Source organism: Halichoerus grypus, chromosome 2 (genome assembly GCF_964656455.1).
Source record: "Halichoerus grypus chromosome 2, mHalGry1.hap1.1, whole genome shotgun sequence".
Taxonomy (NCBI): Eukaryota; Metazoa; Chordata; class Mammalia; order Carnivora; family Phocidae; genus Halichoerus; species Halichoerus grypus.
In genome coordinates, this window is record NC_135713.1 from 164,248,025 (window position 1) to 164,270,460 (window position 22,436).

At 53.4% G+C, this 22,436-nt stretch overlaps 1 protein-coding gene and 1 long non-coding RNA gene across 4 annotated transcripts in view; one reads left to right on the forward strand and one right to left on the reverse strand.

Annotated features, from left to right (window-relative positions):
• The window catches only part of RTN4RL1 (reticulon 4 receptor like 1), a 68,528-nt gene that overhangs the window by 26,589 nt on the left and 19,503 nt on the right, over positions 1-22,436 (forward strand). Inside the window, exon 1 of one of the 3 annotated variants that reach the window (XM_078068072.1) lies at positions 6,614-7,225. The exons of the other annotated variants lie outside the window; for them this stretch is intronic. The gene's annotated coding sequence lies outside the window, so the exon portion shown is untranslated. Of the gene's footprint in view, positions 1-6,613; positions 7,226-22,436 lie in introns of those variants that run through there. 3 annotated transcript variants of the gene reach the window in all.
• Positions 20,974-21,967, reverse strand: LOC118534960 (uncharacterized). Its single transcript, XR_004916979.2, has 3 exons — positions 21,866-21,967; positions 21,226-21,318; positions 20,974-21,114 (listed from the first exon to the last, which is right to left on the reverse strand). It is a non-coding gene; the product is annotated as an uncharacterized LOC118534960 (long non-coding RNA).

Sequence of the window (22,436 nt, forward strand, 5' to 3'; positions counted from 1 at the left end):
GAGGTCTCTAAGCATGGTAGTGAATTGTCTGTTGTTGTGTATGTTCAACCATAGGCTGAAAGACAACCAGCTAGCAAGCATTTTGTAGAAATTAAAGTATGAGGGAGTTGGTTATTTCAATGGAATATAAGGTACCTTTTTTATTATTTACTTTGTTATGTATAACACAAAATTTACCACTTAAGCCGTTTTTAAGTGTTCAGTTCTGTGGCATTAAGTACAGTCACATTGGTGTGCAACCCCCCGTGATAATGGTTTATACGGTACCACTAGCACAGTTGTTAAAAGGTGGGGAAAGCCTGAGAAATGCCTCTGCGTGGCCTTTGATTTCTGCCTAAGGAGGGTACCCTGGCTCAGACTTGGCCCGAGTTCCACTTACATCTTCCATACCCTAGCTTCTGGAGCCTCCACCTCGATGGATTCCTTCTCTGGTCTCTGAAATCATGCACGGCATTGGCAGTCCAGGAGACCATGGGGAGTGGTCATGGAAGCCTCTAGAAGCAGAGATCCAGGTACAGTGTGGTGACATTTCTCCTCCAGTTGCCTTCTTCTTGTCTCAAAAATGCACTAGCTTGGAGGAAGGAGAGTGTATCTCTTGCCCAGGACTACTTTTCATTCTCAAAATGAAATTCTCCCAGTAGTTCTCTGGCCTTAGCCAGTGTGTGATGCCCTGGTACCTGTCTCAAGGCTGTGATCCAGCAGCTCGCCTTGGGCCCTGGGACCCATCCAGCCCGCTCGCAGTAGAGACTTCTTGTCCCTGTAAGGGTTATTATGATGAGAAAGCATTTGTCCGCAGGCACAGTGAGTCATAAAGTTTGATGTGCCTTCCAAAAACAACAACAACAACAACAACCCCAAAAAAGCATCTATAATCTTTGGCCACATTAATAGAAGTGTCCAAATCTGGGATGGCAACGGAACTGCTTCACTCTCTGCTGAGCACCCACTGAGTCATCTTCTCTCATCTTCCACCAATCCAGTCCATCACCAGCACCCTGCTTAAATTCATCCCCATCTCACCATTGCCCCTGCCTCTACCATCTTAAACCAGGCCCCCACATCTCTTGCTTAGACCATTGCAGTAGCCTCCTGATGGTGCTCTAGCTTCTTGTCTTCAGGCTCCATGCTGCAGACTGTTGATGTTAGGGGAATACAATCTGATCATATCACTTCGATTGCTTAAAATCCTTCAGGCTTGGGGCGCCTGGGTGGCTCAGTTGGTTAAGCGACTGCCTTCGGCTCAGGTCATGATCCTGGAGTCCCTGGATCGAGTCTCGCATCGGGCTCCCTGCTCGGCAGGGAGCCTGCTTCTCCCTCTGACCCTCCCCCCTCTCATGTGCTCTCTCTCTCTCTCATTCTGTCTCAAATAAATAAATAAAATCTTTAAAAAAAAAAAAATCCTTCAGGCTTCTCATAGCTCTGGGAATAGAGACCCCTTTTTTTCTTTTCTTTTCTTTTTTTTTTTTTTAAGTAATCTCTACACCCAACGTGGGGCTTGAACTCACAACCCTGAGATCAAGAGTCGCATGCTCTTCTGACTGAGCCAGCCAGGTGCCCCTAATGGCCTGATTTGTAACAGGGCTTTCGAGGCCTCATGTAAGCTGGCCCTGGCCTCCCCCTTTGCCATCATCTCACACCACCTGTTCTCATGGAGCTCACAGTCCTACAGAGGACAGGGGTGGGGGTGTGGGGGTCTCGTGGACAAGAAGGCCATGGAAGGGCTGATGAGGGCAGGGCTGATGAGGACAGCCCCCAGGGGCCGTGGCTCAGGGACAGGGGCAGGGGAGGCGGCACTGTGGGCAGATCATGCAGGTGTATGCTCAGTGGGATGGGCTGGTGTACATGGTCAAGGTGTACATGGTCAAGGGCTTCCTATTTTTGGAAGTCCACCCTGACTGCCAAGGGGGAAAGAGACTCAGGGAAAGAAGAAGGGAAGAGAACAGAGAAGTTAGGAGACACTACAGTGCCCCTGAGGAGAGTGGTCACTTGGACTAGCTGCCACTTGGTGGTACGTAAGGGCTGAATGGCTATCAATCACTTAGTCACGCACACCTCTGGACTGGGCGCCATATGAGGACAGGCATTGTGTCGCTTGTTTTTTGTTTTGTTTTGTTTTTAAGATTTTATTTATTTATTTATTTGACAGAGACACAGTGAGAGAGGGAACACAAGCAGGGGGAGGGGGAGAGGGAGAAGCAGACTCCCCACTGAGCAGGGAGCCCAATGTGGGGCTCGATCCCAGGATCCTGGGACCATGACCTGAGCCAAAGGCAGACGCTTAACTGACTGAGCCACCCAGGCGCCCCTCGCTTGTTTACTCCGTATCCCTAGCTCTCACCTGTGCCTGGCACGTATTAAGTACTCAGTAAATACCTGTTGCATGAAATAGTGAAGATGCTAAAAACTGGGTTATGTTAGGAACTCCTGAAGGAACCATGTGGGTGCTTGCCCTGAAGAAGAGATGTGGGGGGCCTCCGTCTTCAGAGGCATAAAGGAGCTAGACTCAGGGGCACCCGGCTGGCTCAGTCAGTAGAGCATGTGACTCTTGATCTCAGGGTTGTGAGTCCAAGCCCCATGTTAGGTGTAGAGCTTACTTAAAAAGCAAAACAAAACCCTTCAATAAACTTGAAAAAAAAAAAAAAAAAGGAGCTAGACTCAGAGGCTCCAGGGTGTTACCTGGAAGACTCCAGGAAGGGTTTGGTGAGGCTTGGTCTGGACCCCAGTGGATCAGTGGCTTCCCAAGGGAGGTATCAAGCAGTACAGCCTTCATGATTTCTTGTCAGAGATGTTGGGAGGATCCTGTGTGGAAAGGACACTGTGAGCTCACACACGTGCATTGCCCACCACGCACTGTGGATTTTCTGGCCCTGAAATCACACTGCTTCACAGCCAGAGGGACGCTTGGAAGTGGTCATGACTCGTAACCTGAGGTTCGGCAGTTCTGGTTACAAATGACAGAAACCCAAACTCTTGGGACAAAAAAGGGATCTTACAAGCTCATGAAACTAACAAGATTCATCTTCTTGTACACGTACAACCTGATCACACAGTGTCACCAGGACTTGGTTTCTTCTCAGCTTCTTGGCATGGCTTCCCCTGACTTGGCATCATACTCAGAAGGTTCCAGCAGCTCTAGGTTCACATTTCTACTCCCGTCAGAAAGAGAGAGCTTCTCTTCCCCCAACACTTTGGACAGACTTGTGGGCCTGTTGTCATCTGCCCAGGTTCTGCCTCACACCAGTCACTGAGGCCTGGGAGCAGGTGCAGACTGGGTACGTGCCCGCCCTGAAGGTGGCAGCTGGAGTCAGCTCACGGGTAGAGAGTCGAGGAGGACCAGTTCTCCCAAAGTAAAATTGGGGTGCTGTGTCTAGAAGGAGGGGAACATATGGTGGGTGACCAGAAACCCACACAAATTGTAGGCTACAGGTGGTTTGCTAAGTTTTTCTTTTCCTTTTTGTACCTGTCTTCCTCAGAGCTCATTTGTCCTGTTGCTGTGGCAGCCCCTGAGGCACCCCGCTTATGTCATCCAAACCCCTCACTTTGTAGATGAATAGACGGAGGCTTAGCAACTTTCTCAAGGTCACACAGCTCCATTGCAGGGGATCCGGGGCTGGCACCCAGGCCTTGGGGCCTGGCAGCATCACCTGGTGGGCAGAGCCTGAGTCTGGGGTCAGCCTGCCAGATCTGAATCCTGGCTTTGCCATTTCTTAGCTGTGGGACTGTTCATTTCCTAGGGCTGCCATAATAAACTGCTACAAATTTAGGGGCTTACAACAGCAGAAATTTATATGCTCACAGTTCCGGAGGCCAGAAATCCGAAATCCAGGTGCTGGCAAGCTCCCTTCGAAGGCTCTGCTCCTTGCTGTTCCCAGCTTCTGGTGGCCACATCACTCAGATCTCTGACTGTCTTCTCTTCTGTCTCTTAAAAGGACGTTTGTCGTTAAATTTAGGGCCTATCTCGGTAATACGGGATGATCTCATCTCAAGATCCTTAATTGCATCTGCAAAGACCCTTTTTCCAAATAAGCTAGCATTCACGGGTTCCAGTGGACACTTTTTTTTTTTTTGGAGGTCACCATTCAATGCATTCCAGGGACTTTAGGCAAGTCACTTAGCCTCTTCGAACCTCAGTTTGTCACCTGTAACGTGGGGATGATAACAGTGCCTATTTCCTAAGGTTGTCATGTGAGATAATCCTTGTCGAGTCCTTCACTGAGGGCCAGGCACTATGGAAATGCTCAGGAAATGTTAGCTGTTGTTAGTACTCACACCCCACGGCCACCTGCTCCTCCTTCTCTGAGGTGGCTTTCTTCACAGGTAGGCTGAGCTCCCCTCAGCTAGCAGTGGTGAGACGAGACAGGGAGTTGACATCTTGGTGGAGACAGAGCTGTCCAGGGTAGGCCGGTGTCCTCCCAAATGCTCTCAGTTGGGGCCTATGGTCTGGGCAGGCCCGGATGCTGAGGCCTGCAGCTTGTGTGTGTTTGGGGGGGGGGGGCAGCCTGAGGAGGCCTCCTGCCAATCACCCTCTCACGCTGGCTCTGCGAGGCCAGCCCTGGGGGGGGTGGGAACCCTAGGATTTAGAGTGATGAAATGTAAACTGCAGAGATCCCATGCCTGATCCCATCAGCATCTCATTGCCCTTACCTGGGGCTCCTCCAGGTCTCATTCGGTAGATTGTGTCGGCAGAGCACCTCCTCGGCGACTACGACGGCTCACCACCCACATCTATCACACCTGCACTGTGACAATGTAATTTTTATCACTGGTTGTTTATTTCTCAGATGGAACTACTTGTAAATTCCAAGAAGAAAATATATCCCTGTGTGTGACAGAAGCAGCCCAGGGCGATTAATGTGCGCTTTTAAGCTGGGGCTGCAGACCTGGTTAATGCTGCTCCATGCCCGAGCATCCAGTAATCAGCCACAGCCGTTAATTGTCCCCCAACGAAGCAGTGGCCCAGGAGGGGTCAGGCTCGGTAGAATCTGATCCAGCTGGATGGGAATGGGGTCCTCATTTCCCATCTGCCAGGGAGCTAGCAGGCCCTGGGGACAGAGAGTGGGAGGCAGGTGGCTCAAGGCCAAGAAGTGCAAGAGGTGGAGGGAAAACCCCATATTTCAAGGCAGAGTTGACAGTGGTGCGAAAGGGAGGGGACCAAGGGTGCTGGTTGTGACTGTGGGTAAAGGCACAGGCTCGTACCGTGCAGCAGATCCAGTTGCACGGCCGAAACCCACCACCCACCAGGAGCCTCCGGGGAGTTCCTTTACCCCTCTTCCTGACGGAGGGATTTCTTGATCTTCAAAATGGAGCAAAGAATATTTGTTCCACAGGGTAACTGAGAGAATTAAATGAGCAATGCCTGAAAAATGCTTGTTGCATGTATCACAGAAATCGGAATTCTAGAATTGGAAGGAATTTAGGGAACACTTCATGCAAAGCCCTGAGGAGGGTTGGGGGAGTGAAGAGACTTAGAAATCGGGATGGAACCCAGTCCCCCAGCTGTCACCCAGGCTTCATTGTCTCATCATGCTGGCTCCTCCATAGCAGGGGCCTGGCCTGGGGTTCTCCGAGTCCTATGGGGCCAACCGAGGGGCCTCGGGCATCCATAACCCCCTCAAATGCTAAGTACTGCTCCTTGTGTGGGCACAGTTTAGAGCATCTAGGCCTTTCATTCTCATGAGAGCCCCCCACTCAAAATGATTAAGAACCTTTTGGACTCTGTGATAACGGGACTAAATGGGGTAAAGGGAGGGATCCCGCCCACCCCCTCACCTGTATTTGGTGTATACGTGGCCTCAATCGTGATCAAGATCTGACTGTCACTGGGGTTTCCTTGGCCTCAGGGCCCCCACCAACCCTTGTCATTGCGGCCTGGTTAGAAGACCACAAGCCGGGGGCGCCTGGGTGGCTCAGTCGGTTAAGCATCTGCCTTCGGCTCAGGTCATGATCCCAGGGTCCTGAGATCGAGCCCCACATCAGGCTTCCTGCTTGGCGGGAAGCCTGCTTCTCCCTCTCCCACTCCCCCTGCTTGTGTTCCCTCTCTCACTGTGTCTCTCTCTGTCAAATAAATAAAACCTTTAAAAAAAAAAAAAAAAGAAGAAGAAGAAAAAGAAGAAGACCGCGAGCCGGCACGGAGCAGGGTGCGGGCCCGTTACAGGCAGAGGGAGTTTCCAGGTTTGGGCATTCTGAGCCAGATCCGGATTTCATGGAGCCTGAAGCTTATGCAATTTCCGGCCCCCTTCTGTGAAAAAGCATAACAAGTCATGAATGCAGAATTAGGTGCAGGGCCTTGAGAGGGGCCGTGGACGTCCCGTTAGCATCGCTGTAAGTCGGCCTCCACTGGTGCCATTTCCTGGACAAGTGTCCTCAGGAGAATGTGGGGTGTCAGCATAGCTCACCCACCACATGGCCCCCTTGTCACCCCCGAGAGGCATTTGCCCAGTTTTCTGGTTGCTGCCCCACCGGGTACTTGGGTTTGAATTGTGAACAGACCAGCCCTGCCCTCAGCAAGTTCCCAGTAAAGGCAGACGCAGTTTGCCAGTAAACAATGACTTGTCTGCCATCGCCCCTCCCCTGCTTTCACTTTGCTGCCCGCTGAGCCTCCCTGTTCCTTATTCCCTCAGCTCAGCAAGTTGCCTGGCGCCCCTCACGCCACTCTCAGCAGGCTGGCGATGTAGGGGAGCCCTGGCAATCTACCTCTGCTCAAGAAGAGGTGAGGGCCTCCTGCAGGGCATCCAAGGAAGGGTCTCAGTGTTTGTGATTAGGCCCTTCCCTTCGCTTCTGTTGGGATGAGCAGAGCACAACTCTTTGTCCAAGCCCAGGCTTTGGGCAGGTCCACTGGAGGATGGAAGGTTGGGGTCTAGAAGCTGTGGGCTACCTGCACCCCTGCCTTATTCAGTCTACTAGTATTGGGTCCCTGCTGTGTGCCAGGCACTGCACTGAGGATTGATGGTGAGAAAGATACTGTCATGAGCAAGAAGGTGACCACAGGGGAGCTGGCTCTGCCCTGCCACTTTCCACTTGTGGGGATTACGGCAGCCTCTGATTCTCCCTGAGCCTCAAGTTTGTCATCTAGAAAACAAATAATCACACCCACCTTGCTGGGGTGTTGAAGAAGATAAGGATTTCACACATGTAGGGCTGAGCCCAGTGCCTGTCCTACAGTTATTATTCTGGAAGAGCCGACCCTGCCCCTTGGAGTTGACACCCTTTCCTGTCTAGCATCCTGGTAAGTCTCCTTTCCTGTTGGGTCCAGAGCTTCCTGGGAGAAGAGTGGGCCAGGCTGAGAGCTCCTGGGGCAGGGCCTTGGGCAGCATTAGCCGCATCAGGCCAGAGGCAGGCTGAGCTGGTCGGGAGCAGAGACATGTACGGGGTGGCTCAGGACAGGCAGGTGAGGCAGCTTCAGGGAGGAGAGAGGGTTACCCCCAGCTACAGCCCATCTCCCTAACGTCCCTGGAGAGAGAGCCGAGGAAAGGGAAATGCCAGGGTGGAGTCAGCTTCATTTCTAGGCCTCATAGGAGGGCAGTTCTGGCTGGTGCCTGGGCAGGTGACTGCCAGGAAACTGCTGGCCTCTTGCTGCCCACTGTGACCACAGCCATTCCCTGTTGGGGTCAGACGGGGCTCATCTGGAGCACTTTGTCCCATCAGGGCCTTCCTGCCCTTCCTGCCCCATGTGGCTCCAGGAGGCATCCCAGAGCCAGGAACAGGGACCTGTTCTGGCCCCCTGGGAAACCCTGCTACATTGCCGATAAAGATTTAAACAGGTTGCTCAGCAGGCCCAGTCATGAATCTTTTGTTTTTGTTTATTTATTTTTACTAGAAAAGTAAAACATGCCATCTGGGGAAATTTTGAAAAGTACAGAAAACTATAAAGAGACAGGGAGGAAAAGCCCACACACCAAAGCAGAGTCAAGCACAACTGTTAACATGTTAATATTTTGGCTTTCCACTGAAAAGCAGAAGCTTTTAAAAACCCCATGTAAACGGCAATGTCAAAGGCTGCCTGGGATTCCATGGATTGATCTTTTTAAGAAAACACATCTGAGGGGCGCGTGGGTGGCTCAGTCAGTTAAGCGTCTGCCTTTGGCTCAGGTCATGATCCCAGGGTTTTGGGATCAAGCCCCGAGTCTCTTAGGGCTCCCTGCTTAAGGGGGAGCCTGCTTCTCCCTCTGACCCTTACCCCACTTGTGCTCTCTCTCTCTCTCTCGCTCTGTCTCTCTCAAATAAATAATCTTAAAAAAAAAAAAAGGAAAAAAAAACACATCTGAGCCAAGCAGATTTGAAGTACGGGGATTTGGACATACCCCTAGGCAGGGCAGGGTGGGACAAAGTCTGGGGCTTCAGCCCCCGGGGTCCAGCAAGCTTCCCAGGAGCCTCCCAGAAGGTTGGATGAGGCTGGCCTCAGTCACTGATTTCCTTCTCCACACACTTCCTGGCTTTCACGCGGCCTGCCTGCTTGCCTGCCTGTCAGCAAGTGGAAGGCTGGAAAGGGTAGAAGATGGAAGGACGAAGTGGGGGAGGTGCTCTCCAAAGAGGAGAACTGCCCCACCTGGCAAAGGATGGGAGTGGGCTGGCTTGTGTCCCCTTTTCTTTCCTGAAGGGGTGTGTGTGTGTGTGTGTGTGTGTGTGTGTGTGTGTGTGTGTGTTGGGGGGAAGTGGCCCGTCGTGCTGAATTGCATGTGAGCAGCCTCTGCCGTGGGAAGGCAAGTCATTAGTGCAGGCTGATGAGGACCCCATGGAGAATGCCACCTTAGAGGGAGAGAGAAAAGGCAGGGCCAGGAGAGAGTGGAGTGAGTCAGGCAGAAATCTTGAGGGCCCACACAAGCTGCCCCCTCATTTAGCATTTCTTTAGGATGATTGTAAATGGTGCCGGGAGGCAGCAGAAGGCAGGGCCCCCACATGGGGAGCAGAGTAACCCACTGTCCTTCACTGGGCCCCACCTCAGAGAGGCCACCTGCATAGGTTACCGGAAGTGGGGGTTGGAATGCCCTCCTCTGGCTGGAAGTCTCTCGGGCAACTCCATGGCAGTGGCTTCCAGTCCCTAATGGAACGATCGGTCTTTCTGAGATTGAGGACTAAGAATTTGCCCAGCACCATGAGAAGTTCTGTATGTATTCTTAAGCTGCACAGCAGCCCAGCACAGTGGGTCTGTTTTTTCCCCCTCATTTCACAGGAGAGCAAACTGAGAGGTTACATGACTTGCTTAAGGCTACACAGCCAGTCACCGCCCAGCTGGAATCCAAATGCAGGCCTAATTTCAAGCCAGCCCTCTTGGCCACTATTTCTAGCTGTTGGTCCCGGGAGGCCGGCTGCAGAACCACCTGGATGCTTCTAGTCGGTTGGCTGTTGCGGGAGTCCACCAGCTCCCTCCTCTGAAGGCTTTGCTCCATTAGCACTTTCTCTGGGGACGGAAGGAAGTGCATCTATGTGCCAGCGGAGAGCCCGGATCCCAGAGAGGGACGTGTTGCCCGTCCCTATTCTTGGGTTTCTCGGAAATGCGTGGTTTGGGCCTGAGCGCGTGCGGGGGCTCGGGGGTGGGGGTGGGCAGGAGGGGGGGCAGCAGCAGGGCGGCGGGAGGCCGGGTGCGGCTGCGGGCCCCGCCCCCCAGCCGCCCCCACCTGGGGCCCGGCCGGCGCTGGTTGGCTCCCGCGGAGCGCCGCTCGCCCTATCACACACCTGCGCTGTTGCCAGGCGACTGGGGCTGAGTTGTAACACCTCGGTGGCGAGAGCCAGGATGGTGTTTTATTTCCTAGCTGCTCCAAGTCTCTCCTTAGAAGTTGGAGAAGGATGGCATTTGGTGTCCCTCCTCAGACGTCCCCAGCCCAGGGGTCTCTGCTCCGTGATTCACTCACTCCCGGGCCCGGGCTTCCGCGAGGCAGGCAGGCAAGGGGCCTCTGGCGGCTCTTCACGGTGCCCTCATTTTGGGGAAAGTCATCCTCAAGGAAGCTGGGGACTTCCGCCTGGACAAGATGGTGGATCCAAGGGAGGACGTTGAAGGTGAGGCAGGGCGGGCTCCAAGGTCCCTGGCCTCTGAACAACCTGGGGATGGCCATGGGGTGGGCATGGGGCCCGGCTTCGGCCTGGCTTCTGGCTTTACACACAGGTTCTTGGTGTTTCCCAAACTTCAGTGTCTGCCTCACACCTTCCCAGCGGCTCACCCATCTGTGCACCACCTGCACTGTTTGTTCACTCTTTTCCTTCTGTATATTGACCCAGTTTAGCTTAAATAAATGCATTTAAAAAGGAAACGATAACACCTCTGTAAATGGAAACTCAGTATCACGTGCCATAAATAGAAAGTAACTACAGAAATAAATACAGAGAAACAATGTTATTAAATTTTAGCACAGGGAGTCTGATCTGGGAGGGCCATAATGATAACACAATAACTGCTTGTTAAGCATTTATGCTGTGCCACGCACTAGCTAAGCACTTTCAATGGGTTAGCTCGTTTGATCTGATATTACATAGTAACATTCCCATTTCACAGGTGGGGAAACTGAGGGTCAGAGAAGCTAAGGGCTTTGGTCAAGGGGCACATAGACACTAAATGATGGACTGAGATTCAAAGCTGAGTCCCATCCAAAAGCTGGGCTTTCAGCCACAGCCTGTGCTATTATTTCTCTGCATATTGGCACCTTTGGCTCTCTGTCCTGGTAACTGGGTGGTGGCCCTTTCCAGGACTAGGGCAATGATTTGAGCCCCAGCTCCAGTTGTGTTTGCCTGTCCTCAGGGAATAGAACCCATTAGGTACTCTTACAGATAAACCACACTTTCTGCCAACAGCCCTGTCAAGTGTCTCATTCTACAGCTTTGGGGACCGAGACTCAGGGAGACCAGGCCACCTGCCCAAAATCACACTGTTGCTGAGTGGCAAGTCTGGAATGTATGTCCTGTCTCCCTCTGCAGTACTGACTCTGTTTTGCACTTCTTTGTAGCTCATTCAACCTCATGTGGAAAGAGGAGTCTTTTATTCTGAGCAAATCTTATAGCAGAACGAGCCTCCTCCTCCTCCTCACAGGGGATCAGATCTCCACCTGGGGAAGGAAGGTGGGCATTTGTTGAATCCAGCTTTGGCTGTGGATAGACACCTCCTCAGAGCCAGGTCTGCTCTCTGGCACTGTGGCCTTCTATGGGTAGGTGAAGACCCCTGGGGCCAGCCCCCAGGCCCTGGGTCTCCCCGCACCCCGGAAGACTCCTGCACCAGTGGGCAGGGATGCTTGTTTGGCTTCCTTATCCGCCTTCCTGGAAACATAGTCCATCATCCCCTATCAAAACAAGCGACTGCAGTTCTCACTCCAGAGCTGGCTCGTTCTTACCTGGAAGAGAAAGAACAAGGGAGCCTTTGGAGAGGGAGGAAAATCATATGTTATTTTTAAAAGGCATTTTGAGTGAGTGCTGAATAAAGTTCAAGAAAATTGCCTTAAAGACCCGCTCTCCGCAGGAATAGTGTTTCTCTTGGCTCCCAAGTATTGGGAAACTTAATTGCACATTTGTGCGGGCTACTGTTTTTATTTCTCTCTGGTCTCAGAGGTGGGCTTTGAAGATTGTGCTCGCTCTCTCTGTAATGGTTTTTTTTACCTCAAATAAATGTTCCACACCTGCAAGGTAGAAGTGCTTGAAAGAAACTGTCACAGTTGGCTCTCGATTTAATAAATCTGCAAATGGAGTGGGGTTCGGTGAGATGATGTGACATTAGCTCACCCTGAGCTTCCTGTCTCGGGTGCAGCCTCACCCCGCCCCCAGAGGGTTGGGCGATGTGCTGGTTCTCTGAACTGCGGGGAGTCAGCCCACACCTTTGCCGAAGCCCTTTCTCTACCCCAGGCTGGAAGCCAGTCGGCGTGGGGGAGACCCATTTCTGTGTGGGTGTTTGGGCCCTTTTAGGCCAAGATGCTAATAAAAGGCTTTTAGGTTAACTATAGAAGCACAGCTCCCCTCTGCTGGGGACTTCCTCCAACCTCCCACACCATATCTTCTCAAAGGACTACAAAGTCCATTTTGGGGTCAGAACTGCATAGTAAGCAAGATAGGGGGTAGACCATAATGCCTGGGGTTGACGGGGGTGCCAAAACCCAGGGCAGTGAGGCACCTCAGACTTGTGTGCACCCCCTTTGGGCCTCTCCAGCTTTCCCCCCAGTGAAATACGGTAGTGGAAGGGCATGCAAGTCTGAGTGGTGGCCGCCTCCGCCATCCTCCAGCTGGTGAAGGTGCTAGAGGATTCCACTTGCCCCCTTCCCTGTGGCCAGAGGCTGACCTGTATGTTAACACCTGACTTCAGGTTTGGGAAGCACTGTTTGGACAGAGGAAGGAGAGTGATTGCTGGCTATTTATCCCCCTTCCTACAGGCTGGTCTCCGTCTTGTCAAAGGGTGCTCCCCACACGGCTTCTCTGTTCTGGGTTCTGATTTCCAGTCCCTTCCCTCCCCGCTCCAGGCCGAGTGGTGACACTGGTTTCTTGCCTGTTACGTGCTATCACTGTGGATTCCCTAGGGCCTGCCTACCCCTTTGTAAATTGTCCTTATTAAACTGTCCTCAAAAGACCTAATGACATTTGACTAAAACAGCAGTCCTGGGCAAGTCATTTACTTCTGGAGATTTGTTTCCCTCACCTATAGAATGAATTTTACTATTGTGTGGTTGCAAGTACAAAGTGATTGACCCAGGGCCTGGAGGATGGTAACCTTACCCTTCAGACTGGTCACGAAGGGCAGGGACCAGCCTGCAAGGACAGAAATGGTGTGTATAAGGTGCAGAAATGGTATGTGGGGGAGGGTCAGTCGCCTCTGGCCTTGGGCCCATCTTCCATCCTGCTCTCTGCTTTCCATCCGTGAGCTGGGCACTGCTGACCGGTGGCCCAGTTTAGGTGGAGGGCACCATAAGAACAGAATCTCATGGGATTCAGGAGATTGGTATTTCCTTTGTCTTGTGATCTCCCATAGAAGCCGTCTATCCAACCAATATATGTACATATTCTTTTCCGTCTTCATTCATTGTTATCGGGAAACAAAGCAGCCACAGATTTCATGCAACATGGTGTCCCCTGAGAATGCAAAAGAAAGAAACAGATGCCACCAGCTACCCCTGCTGGAGTGACTGAGTGGGCGGGGGGGGGGGGGCGGGGAGGGGCTGGCTTGGCTTGGCTCTGAAACAGCATTTCAGCTGTTGCTTCCCTGTCTAAAGGAGACACGTCCAGTTCCAACCAGCCCCTCTCTGACCTGGTCCACTCTGGAGTCTCATTCAGTTTTTGGGTTGGAGGATTCAGGAACCAAAAAGAGCAGAGGAAATAGGCCTGGGAGGAGTCTGTGAACAGTTAGTGTTTACAGGAGTGTCTGTCTGGGAAGGCGAGAAAGACTGGAGGATGGGTCTCTGATCTCAAGGGGATCACAGCTAAGTTGGGAAGTTAGCATTTCCTCAGGAAATGATGAGAGCCCCAAGCAGATGGGGGAATAAGTCTGGGGCAGACTAGCAGGGAAGGCTCCAGAAGAAGAGAGCCTTGACTTTTGGGTGAAGACCACGGGTAGAAAGAACATTTCAAGGAAGGGACCATGAAGGGAGAAGGGGCAGGTGGCCAGGCAAAGGCAGCAATAGGTATGGCCTCAGAGTAACCAGGCCTCCAGTGGGCAGCGGGGAGCACAGGGTGGGTTTGGCTAACTTAAGGCCTTGAAGCCAGGTAGGATACTTAAATCAGGAAGTGAGACTTTGGGAGCTCTTTGAGAGGAATTCTTAATTCATAGCCAGACTTCAGAGCATCCTGGAACCTTCCTCAGCTGTCTGGTGCAGTGGCTGGGAGTGTATGGGCTTCTCTGACCTTCAGCAGGTCAGCCTGCTCTGAGTCCCAGTGCCAGTTGCTCGTTATTCCTTAACCTTTTTGAGCCTCAGCTTTCTCATCTCTAAAATGGAACTAAATGGTGGTGTCTAGCTTGCAAGCGTGCTTGGGGCAGTAAGCGCAGCTCCGGGCCGTGCTGTGCTGCACATTGTCCGGGCCGTGCAGGAAAGAGCTCGGGAAAGGGCAGCTGTCTGGTGTGCGGCTGAACCGGGAGCGATTATACAGAGGCGCTCTTCTCTAGGGAGAGGGTCTCCTGCAGCTTTCGTGAGATTCCCTAAGGGGTCCTGATTCAAAAAATGTTAAGCACCACTCACTGCTTGAGAGGTTTAAAAATAGAGGAGTGTTAAGCAGCAGAGAGCAGTGTTTATGGTAATGGAACATGGTGGTGTGGGCCTGGGGGCAGGGAAGCCAGTCTGGAGCCTTTCTGTCCATCTGTTGGACCCACAGTCCTTCCATCCATTCACTGGATCATTAAGCCCTGCTGAGCACGGGCTCAGCCTGGCCCCCTGCTAGATGCTGAGGGCCCAGAGACCCAAGGTCAGTGGGAAGGAAGATGGGCTGCCGCCAGGCCGCCACCGAGCTCCCGCGATTGTGTCCTTGTGAGGGTCCCTCCCCACAAGGAATTGGGCTGGCCCACTACTTGATTCAGCCAGTGGGATGCACTGCAAGTGAGGCTATGCCATGTCCAGTCCCAAGGCTGAAGCAAGCCAGCAGCCTCACTTTTGTGGTTTTGGGAGATTGAGCCGCCATGTAGGAAGTAGGGCTACTCTGCTAGAGAGGTCATGTGTGCAGGGACCACAGTGAGAGAAGCCTCGGGACCACACGGAGAGGGGGAAGAGGCTCAGGTGTCCCAGCATCTTACTTCATGCAACCACATGAGAAACCCCAAGTGAGAACAGTAGAAAAACCATCCCGTGGAACCCACTTGGCCCACAGAGCCATGAGGTCGTAAAGTGGTTTTGTTTTAAGCCCTCAAATCTAGAATGCTTTGTTACACATATGGAAATAAATGGACACTCACCAAGTGAGAACAGGTAAAGGCTGTTTATTCAGAGCCTGCTTTTCCAAAGGAGTCAGTCACTGTCACGTACATTTTGGCAAAGGCTCAAGTCAGGCAGAGGAGTGGAAAAGTTTTGGTAGAGAAAAGACAAGTCTTCAGGTGTGCCCTGGTTGGAGACGGTTCTGATGGGGAAACTGGACCTGGGCTTACGAGGAGTGGGGCATCCTCTGGGACTGGTTAGGGGAGCACATTTGGTTTTCTCTGCTTGGTCCTAAGTTGGAAGTGGGGACAAAAATTAGGGAAGCTCATTAGGTCCTGGCCATTTGGGGTTGATTGTCACAAGAGTGACTGTGGCCCATGGTGGTCCGAAATCCTACAAGTCTGACTTCCTACAAGAAGCAGACTGGCTTCTTGGGCTGGTTACTATAGGTAACGGGATGGTTTCTGGGGCCGGTTAGTGTAGATCGGGGGTCAGAGTTCTGTTTATATATGTGGTCTGGCACTGTCTGTTTGTATATTCAGTCTTTCACACAATAGATACCTACACGCACACTGACAATTATGAGGCCCTGGTGAATGAACACAGTGATCTAGGTAAGCACAAAGTGGGGAGAATCCCTCATGTCCTGTGCCAAGTATGAAGAACAGGTGAGAATCAGCAGGCAGGTGAAGGAAGGAGGGACATCCCAGGCAGAGAGACCCAAGCATGAGCCAAGGCCTACAGATGGAAGAGGACACAGCGTGTGCAAGTGACTGCAGCAGGGACACCTGCGTGGCTCAGTCGGTTAAGCGTCTGACTCTGGATTTTGGCTCAGGTCATGATCTCAGGGTCGTGAGATCGAGCCCTGCATCGGGCTCTGCACTGGGCGTGGAGCCTGCTTAAGATTCTCTCTTCCTCTGCCCCTCCCCACCATCTCTCTCCCTCTCTAAAAAAAAAAGAGAGAGTCTGCCGCAGGCTGACATGGCTGGGCTCATGATGGGAGGGGAATGTGTGCTTAGGACCCAGGGCACGAGGCAAAGAGTTAGACATCCTCCGGAAAGAAGGGTCACAAACATTTAGATTATAGAGGCAGAGCCAAGTTTAAGAAAAACTCTTCAGATGGAGAAGACAGAGCAGGGCAAGGGTGAAGGCAGATTAGCCAGGGGCAGCTGTACCATCAGGAGAGAGTTCCCGAGGCAGACGGAGGCTTAAGACCTGGTGAACAGGACCCAAGGGAGAAGGAGAATGCAGAGTCCAGGTGTTTTGCAAACTGAGAAGGTAGTGATCCCCAAGAAGGTGACCCAGGAGGAGGGGAGGAGGCTTGGAGGGTGATGTTTGTTTCATGAATGCTGAGTAGGAAGAGTCTGGGAGATCCGGGGAACGTGTCCAGGGAGGCATTGGAGATTCAGAGTTGGAGCCCGGAGAGAGCTGAGCGCCAATAAAGTGGCCGGGGTCATGGCAGCCCCCAGGACAGCGGGTCAAATGAGAAGCGGAAGACGTGCCCATGACAGGGGCTGAGAAGGAATGTCCGCAGCAGACCCAAGTTGGGGTGCACCCCGAAGAGAGCTGTGTCAAGGAGATTTGGAGGGCTGCTTTGTGCCTGGGGCAGTTGAGGAAAGCCAGGGATGGAAACTGTTGGATTTGGGCACACGCTGGGAGTTTGTGTGTGAGAAGGGGTGCAATCCCAGGTGTGGGGGCTTGAAGAGAGAGACAGGAGAGGAAGGGGGCCCACTGCACGGAGGCAGACCTTTCGAGGGGTTTGCCTGGGACGAAGGAGGCGGTAGCGGCCGGGAGATTGTGGTTGGACAGTGTCTGTTGTTCCGTGGGAGAGAGCCGAGCGGGTGTGTAGGCAGAGAGGGAGCAGAAGGGGTGGGGACCGAAGATTCCGGGATTGGGGGCACACCACACAGGGAGGCAGCTGTCAGAAAGACCGGCTTAGATCAGGCTGCAGGAATTGTGTTGGCCCACCCTGTGTTTTCTCTTTGTTTTGTTTGTTGTTTTGTTTCGTTTGCTTCCAATCAATGCATGCAAAAATCCTGATTTCCAGTCGAAAGACCTGATAACCCAGGGCCTCCCTTCTCCCAGGGCAACAGTGGCTGGAGCCTGGGGCCCTCTGGATGGCTTGGCTTCCAGGTTGCCACCTGCCCATCTCTGACCTTTTCTGTTTCCTGCTTGGTCCCTGTGGGCATTTGAATTGAAACCTTGGCATGGGGAAAGGTAGGAGGGCCGGGCCAGAGCCAGCCTCAGGCAGAAGGCCTGAGGCCTTTAGCTCTGAGGCTGGATGTGTGGGGGTGCTGTCACGGTTAGGCGTCAGGCCCAGAGGCCAAGATTTGGAATGGCCTTAGAGGGCATCGGGACAGGAAGCTGTGAAGGCCACGTGGAACGATGCTGAGGTGGCCACAGAGCTGAGACCAGCTAAGATTGCGAGCCAGGGATCTGCAGAGGCGCCGATTCACATCCTGAGGATGGAACAGGGGCTGGAGGGGCCGGAGGCTGCTAAGGAGCCTGCTCCGTCCTCCAGGAGCTTCCATACCCAACGGAGTGTCCCATGGCTCTGGCAGTAGGTGTAGGCGGTCCCTGAAGCTCAGGGCCACACAGGGCCCCAGAACACAGCCTGTCCTCCCCCATCATAGGGACTCTCCCAGGCTGGGAACACGCTGAGAGGCTCCACTTGGCCTGGGGAAGGAATCAGTCCAAGGGAGCCCTGCATTAAGTTGGAATGCTCCTGAGATTCCTGATCAGAACCGCATCCCATCCCCTGTTCCAGGCTGTCAGGAAACACACATCCCCCAGCTGCGCTCCCTGGGAAGTCTCTGCTGCCTGGCCCTCTGTGGCCTCAGGGCTGGTTTTATCAGTCGCCCCGTGCGGGGCATGCTCCTGACCCAGAGGACGGTGTCATTCTGGGGCCTTCCCAGGTAAGGGCTCTTGGTGCACACTTCAGGAGTAAAACATCCCCGTTCACGCCCTCCGCCAGAACACTCTCCTCCCAGTCTTACTGGGAACTGTGTGTGTGCCTGGGACACATGTCGCTGTATCACATAGAGCTGGAAGGTAATTAGGCGATGTTGGGGAAAATTCCGTCTGTCTCCTGGGAATACTGGAATAATGAGCCATCACAGAGGGCCAAGGAGGCAGGTGGGGGACTGCTGACCTGAGCCGAAGGCTCAGATCATTCATTAGCTCTGGAGGTGCTCCTGATGTGTTCCTCCTCATGGCTGTGGAAACTGAGCCGGCCCTGTTCTGGAGCAGGAAGTGGGAGCTTTAGTGGAGAGCCTAAAAAGGGTACTGTGGGCTTTGAAGCAGGAAAGCAAGCAAGTCGTCCCTTTCTGGGGCGGGGGGGGAAGACAGAAGCCACAGTCCTCCACAGTGGCACGTGTTAATGAGGCCCGGGGTAGGGGCACAGAGCGGCCAGGGGTCTTCGCCAGCCCTGCCCTGAGCCCCTGGGAGGGTCAGCCAGACCTCCTCCGAAGTGCTCCCAACCTGCCTCCCTCCACGGTGGAGGAGCACACCAGGTAGCCCTTGAGAGGCGTTGGGGAGAGACCACCAGGAGACCAGTTTCCCCAGCCCAGCCTTCCCAGCAGTCCCATCACAGCCCCTCCTTCTCCATCAAGCCCCAGCTTGTCCCCACATGGTGCCACCCACAGCTCCCAGTTTTAGCGAGAACGTGTTACCCTGGGCGGCCTCCTACCCCCCCACCCCCCGTTCCCATGCAGAAACCTCCAGTCAGCTTCCTGGGCCCATTCTGGGCACCCTTTCAGCACCGCTCACACCTTCTTGCGCAGCCTCATCCGTTCTCCGCACCAGAGCCGCACCCTGCACGGGCACCGGGCTCTCTGTCTCCACTCTCACTTCTTCTTTCTTTAGTTTTTCTTCCTCTTCTCTCTTTCTCCCTTTCCTCTTTCCCTCCTCAGGTCTGTGGCATTCCAGCTTGGGGATCGGCAGTGCCAACCTTCCCAGAGAGTTCTGTTTGCTCTCTTTGCTCAGAGCCACCTCCTGGGGCTCTCGGATTCCTGGGTACACCCCTGCTGCCGCCGCTCCTCCTGGGGGCCACAGGGACCTGCTGTGCGCCTGCCACCCCGTGACCGCGTGAGCCACCCCAGGGTAGCCACCGGGTCTGTCCGACACACAGCCGCGGTTAGCAGTGCCCGGCCAGCACCTGGCACCAGGTAGTTGCTCAAGCTGTGCTGTGCTAGAGGGACGGTGAATGACAGCAAAGGCCACGCCCCTTCCTGGGGCCTGTCTCCAGGACCTCTCAGGGCCCGTCCTTCACTGGTCCTCCAGCTGTGCTCATTTAGGGGAGCCCTTTGAGTGGGTGTCAGGACTGGTTTCCTCCAAGCGAGACCACCCTTTGGAGGGTCCTGCTCTGGCCCCCTTCCTGTTGCTCCCCTCCCCTAAGGGCAAGGAGTTCAGGGAGCCAAGGAGATGTGCCCACCTGGAGCCCGTGCCCACCACTCGAGGGCAGTTCTGTCCAATAGAAATGTGAGCAACAGGTACTTTATGTTTTCTAGTAGCTACGTTAAAAAGGTAAAAAGCAACAAGTGAAATTCATTTAAAATATTTTTATTTTGGGGGCGCCTGGGTGGCTCAGTCGTTAAGCGTCTGCCTTTGGCCCAGGTCATGGTCCCAGGGTCCTGGGATCGAGCCCCACATCGGGCTCCCTGCTCCGTGGGAGGCCTGCTTCTCCCTCTCCCTGATGCTCCCCCTGCTTATATTCCCTCTCTCGCTGTCTCTCTCTCAAATGAATAAATAAAATCTTTAAAATATATATATTTTTTTATTTTTATTTAAGCCAGTATAGTCAGAGTACTATCATTTCAACATGTAATCAGTATAGCGAGCATCCTTTTTTGTACTAGGCCTTCAAGGTAGCCGCACTTCCAGCGTTCGGAAGCCACATGTGGGTAGCAGCTCATGCCCTGGACAGCTCTAGACCACACACTAGGCATAGGCATCTGAGACCTCAGCATTCTCTGCTCAGATGGCCCCAGCCTGCTTCCAGGGCCTCTTCCCCATTTAGGACTTTTCAGGGCAGATTGCACCAGAAGTTTGAGGGGTGGGAAGGGCCAAGAGCCTGTCTTGCCTCCAAGGAGGGTGAATTCCACATGGACTCGCTTTCCTTCTCAGCTCAAAATCCACTGTGATCCTAGAGGCAGGAGTGAGGAAAACTATGGGGCACTGAAGGACAGAGGAGGCCAGGAACAGCCCAGGGGCAGCAGCGGGCCCTTGGGATGGTGGGAGGCTGGAATCTGGGAGAGGTAGCCTGGACAGGCCGACTGGCAGAGGGGAGAGGGGGTGGGGGTATCGAAGTCCACAGACAGGTTAATGGCTCCTGCCTTGCACACAATTGAATTTGCCCTCCTGAGCTTCCTGGCTTTGGGGAAGGGCCTCTCCTCCTGGGAGCTTAGCTGGACTACCAGAGCCACGGGGCCTGGGTCAGCCAGGCCTGATTCGATCAGGAGAAATGAAAGACACAGGGCTCACAGACAGCGCAGTACCCAGAGGGGCCGGTGGCTTAGTCCCAAAAGATAAGGCCAGTGAAGAGGGCCCATGTGGGGGCTGCGGGTCCATCCTAGCTCTGCCTCCCTCCTGGGAGGCCCCCCATCCTCCACAGTTGACAATTATCTATACTATACCTCATCATCTTCTCCCGCCTTCCCATTCTCTCTCTCTTTTTAAAAAATATTTATTTTTAACGAATCTCTACACTCCGCATGGGGCTCAGACTCACAACCCCGAGATTAAGCGTCACATGCTCTCCTGACTGAGCCAGCCCTTTCCATCTCTCTTAAAGGTGGTCACAGGCCGACTCAAAAATCAGAAAACTTGGAACAAGCCTGTTTTCCTTTGTGTCCATGGGGATATGCAACACATGCTGAGACCAGGGTGGGAGAAACAAATGAAAAAGACTCTGTCCTTTCTCTCCTGCCAGTCCCTTACATCTTGTATGAAAACGAGTGCCCCGCCATACACTCTGTCCTCTCTGCGGGAGGCTGGGGGACAATCAGGGGACACATCGCAAAGTAGAGAAGACACCACACTGGACATGCTCTCTCGTGCCTCCAGGCCTTTGACCGTGCAGTTCCTCCCACCAGAACATCCTCCCCCTTCCCCCTTGAATGCCCTTGGAGGCTGCCTTCCCCCTGGGACTCCACTCCAGGCAGCTGCTTGCTTTCTACCTCCTCCATGTTTCCATAGTATCGTAGACGCTCCATCCCAGCACTGGGAGCGCACTTGTTCATTCAATCCACAAGTCATTGCCCAGCGAGCCAGCCCCTCTTGGGTGCCGGGCACCGTCCTGGAAGCTGCGGACATCCTAGGGAATAAGCAGACAAGGGGGAAGACAATAAACATGTAAACAAATAATTAAGCAAGATACTCGCAGTGAGTGTTCAGTGCTAAGAGGGAAATGGAGCAGGATACTTACGTAATCAAGAGGGACTGGGGCTGGTAGGGACAGCTGCTTTAGACAGAGAGGCGATGCTCCAGCAGAGGCCTGAATGCTAAGAAGGAGGTGGTCCTGCGAGAGGGCCGGGGGCAGAGTGTTCAGTCAGGAACAGTCGGTGCGAAAACTCCCAGACAGACACGTTGTATCACTCCGTTTACACGAAATACCCAGCATGGGTAAATCCACAGAGACAGAAAGCAGATTAATGGTTGCCAGGGGCCGGGGAGAGGAAGAATGGGGAATGACTGCTAATGGGTATGGGATTTCTCTTTGGGATGATGCAAATGTTCTAGAATTCGATAGTGGTGATGTTTGCCCAATATCGTGAATGTACTAAATGCCACAGAATTGTACGCTTTAAAATGGTGAAAATGGTACATTTTAGGTTATGTGTCTTTTACCATTAAAACAACAAAACAAAAGCCTGAGCTTGCCGTGGTCTAGGAACAGGAAGGCTAGTGCAGCCAGGGATGGGGGGAATGGTGCGGGGTGGGGCTGGAGAGGTGGTGGGGGGCCAGTCAGGAGGACACTGGGGGTTGGTAGGGAGTTTGCATTCTGTTTGGTGCAATGGAAAGCCACTGGGAGATTTCAAGCAGGAAAGTAACCCGATAGCTCTTACTGTTTTTGAAGATCCTTGTGGCTGTGGTGTGGGCTGTGGGTGGTGATGGAGCTGAAGCAAAGGCAGGGAGACCAGTTAGCGAGACCACAGCAGCGGTCCAGGGGAGGGAGGACGGCGGCTTGGGACGGGGTGCCCGCAGTGGGGGCAGAGTGATGTGGACAGATTTGGGATCTATTTAAAGGGTAGAGCCCACGGGACTTGATGGATTAAAGGGAAAGAGAACAGGGGAAGAGGAAGCATATGGAATGATGTCTACATCTTCACCTTGATCAACCAAAAGGATGGAGTTGTCAGTTACTAAGATGGGGAAGCCTGTGCGCGAGAAACACCTTTAGGGCATGTCGAGTGGGGCTGCTGGTCAGATCTCCAGGTGGCAATGTCGGGTGGGCTGGTCTGGAGTTCAGTAATGAGACACACATCTGGTCTTCCGCCCCGGGGAGACTGTACTGAAAACCTGAGCTCCCCCGATAGATGCTAGGGATAGGTGTGGCTGCAGAAGATGGAAGGTCCAAGTGCTGAGCCCTGGGGAATCGGGATGTGTAGAGATCAGAGGAGGAACGGCCGGCGGAGC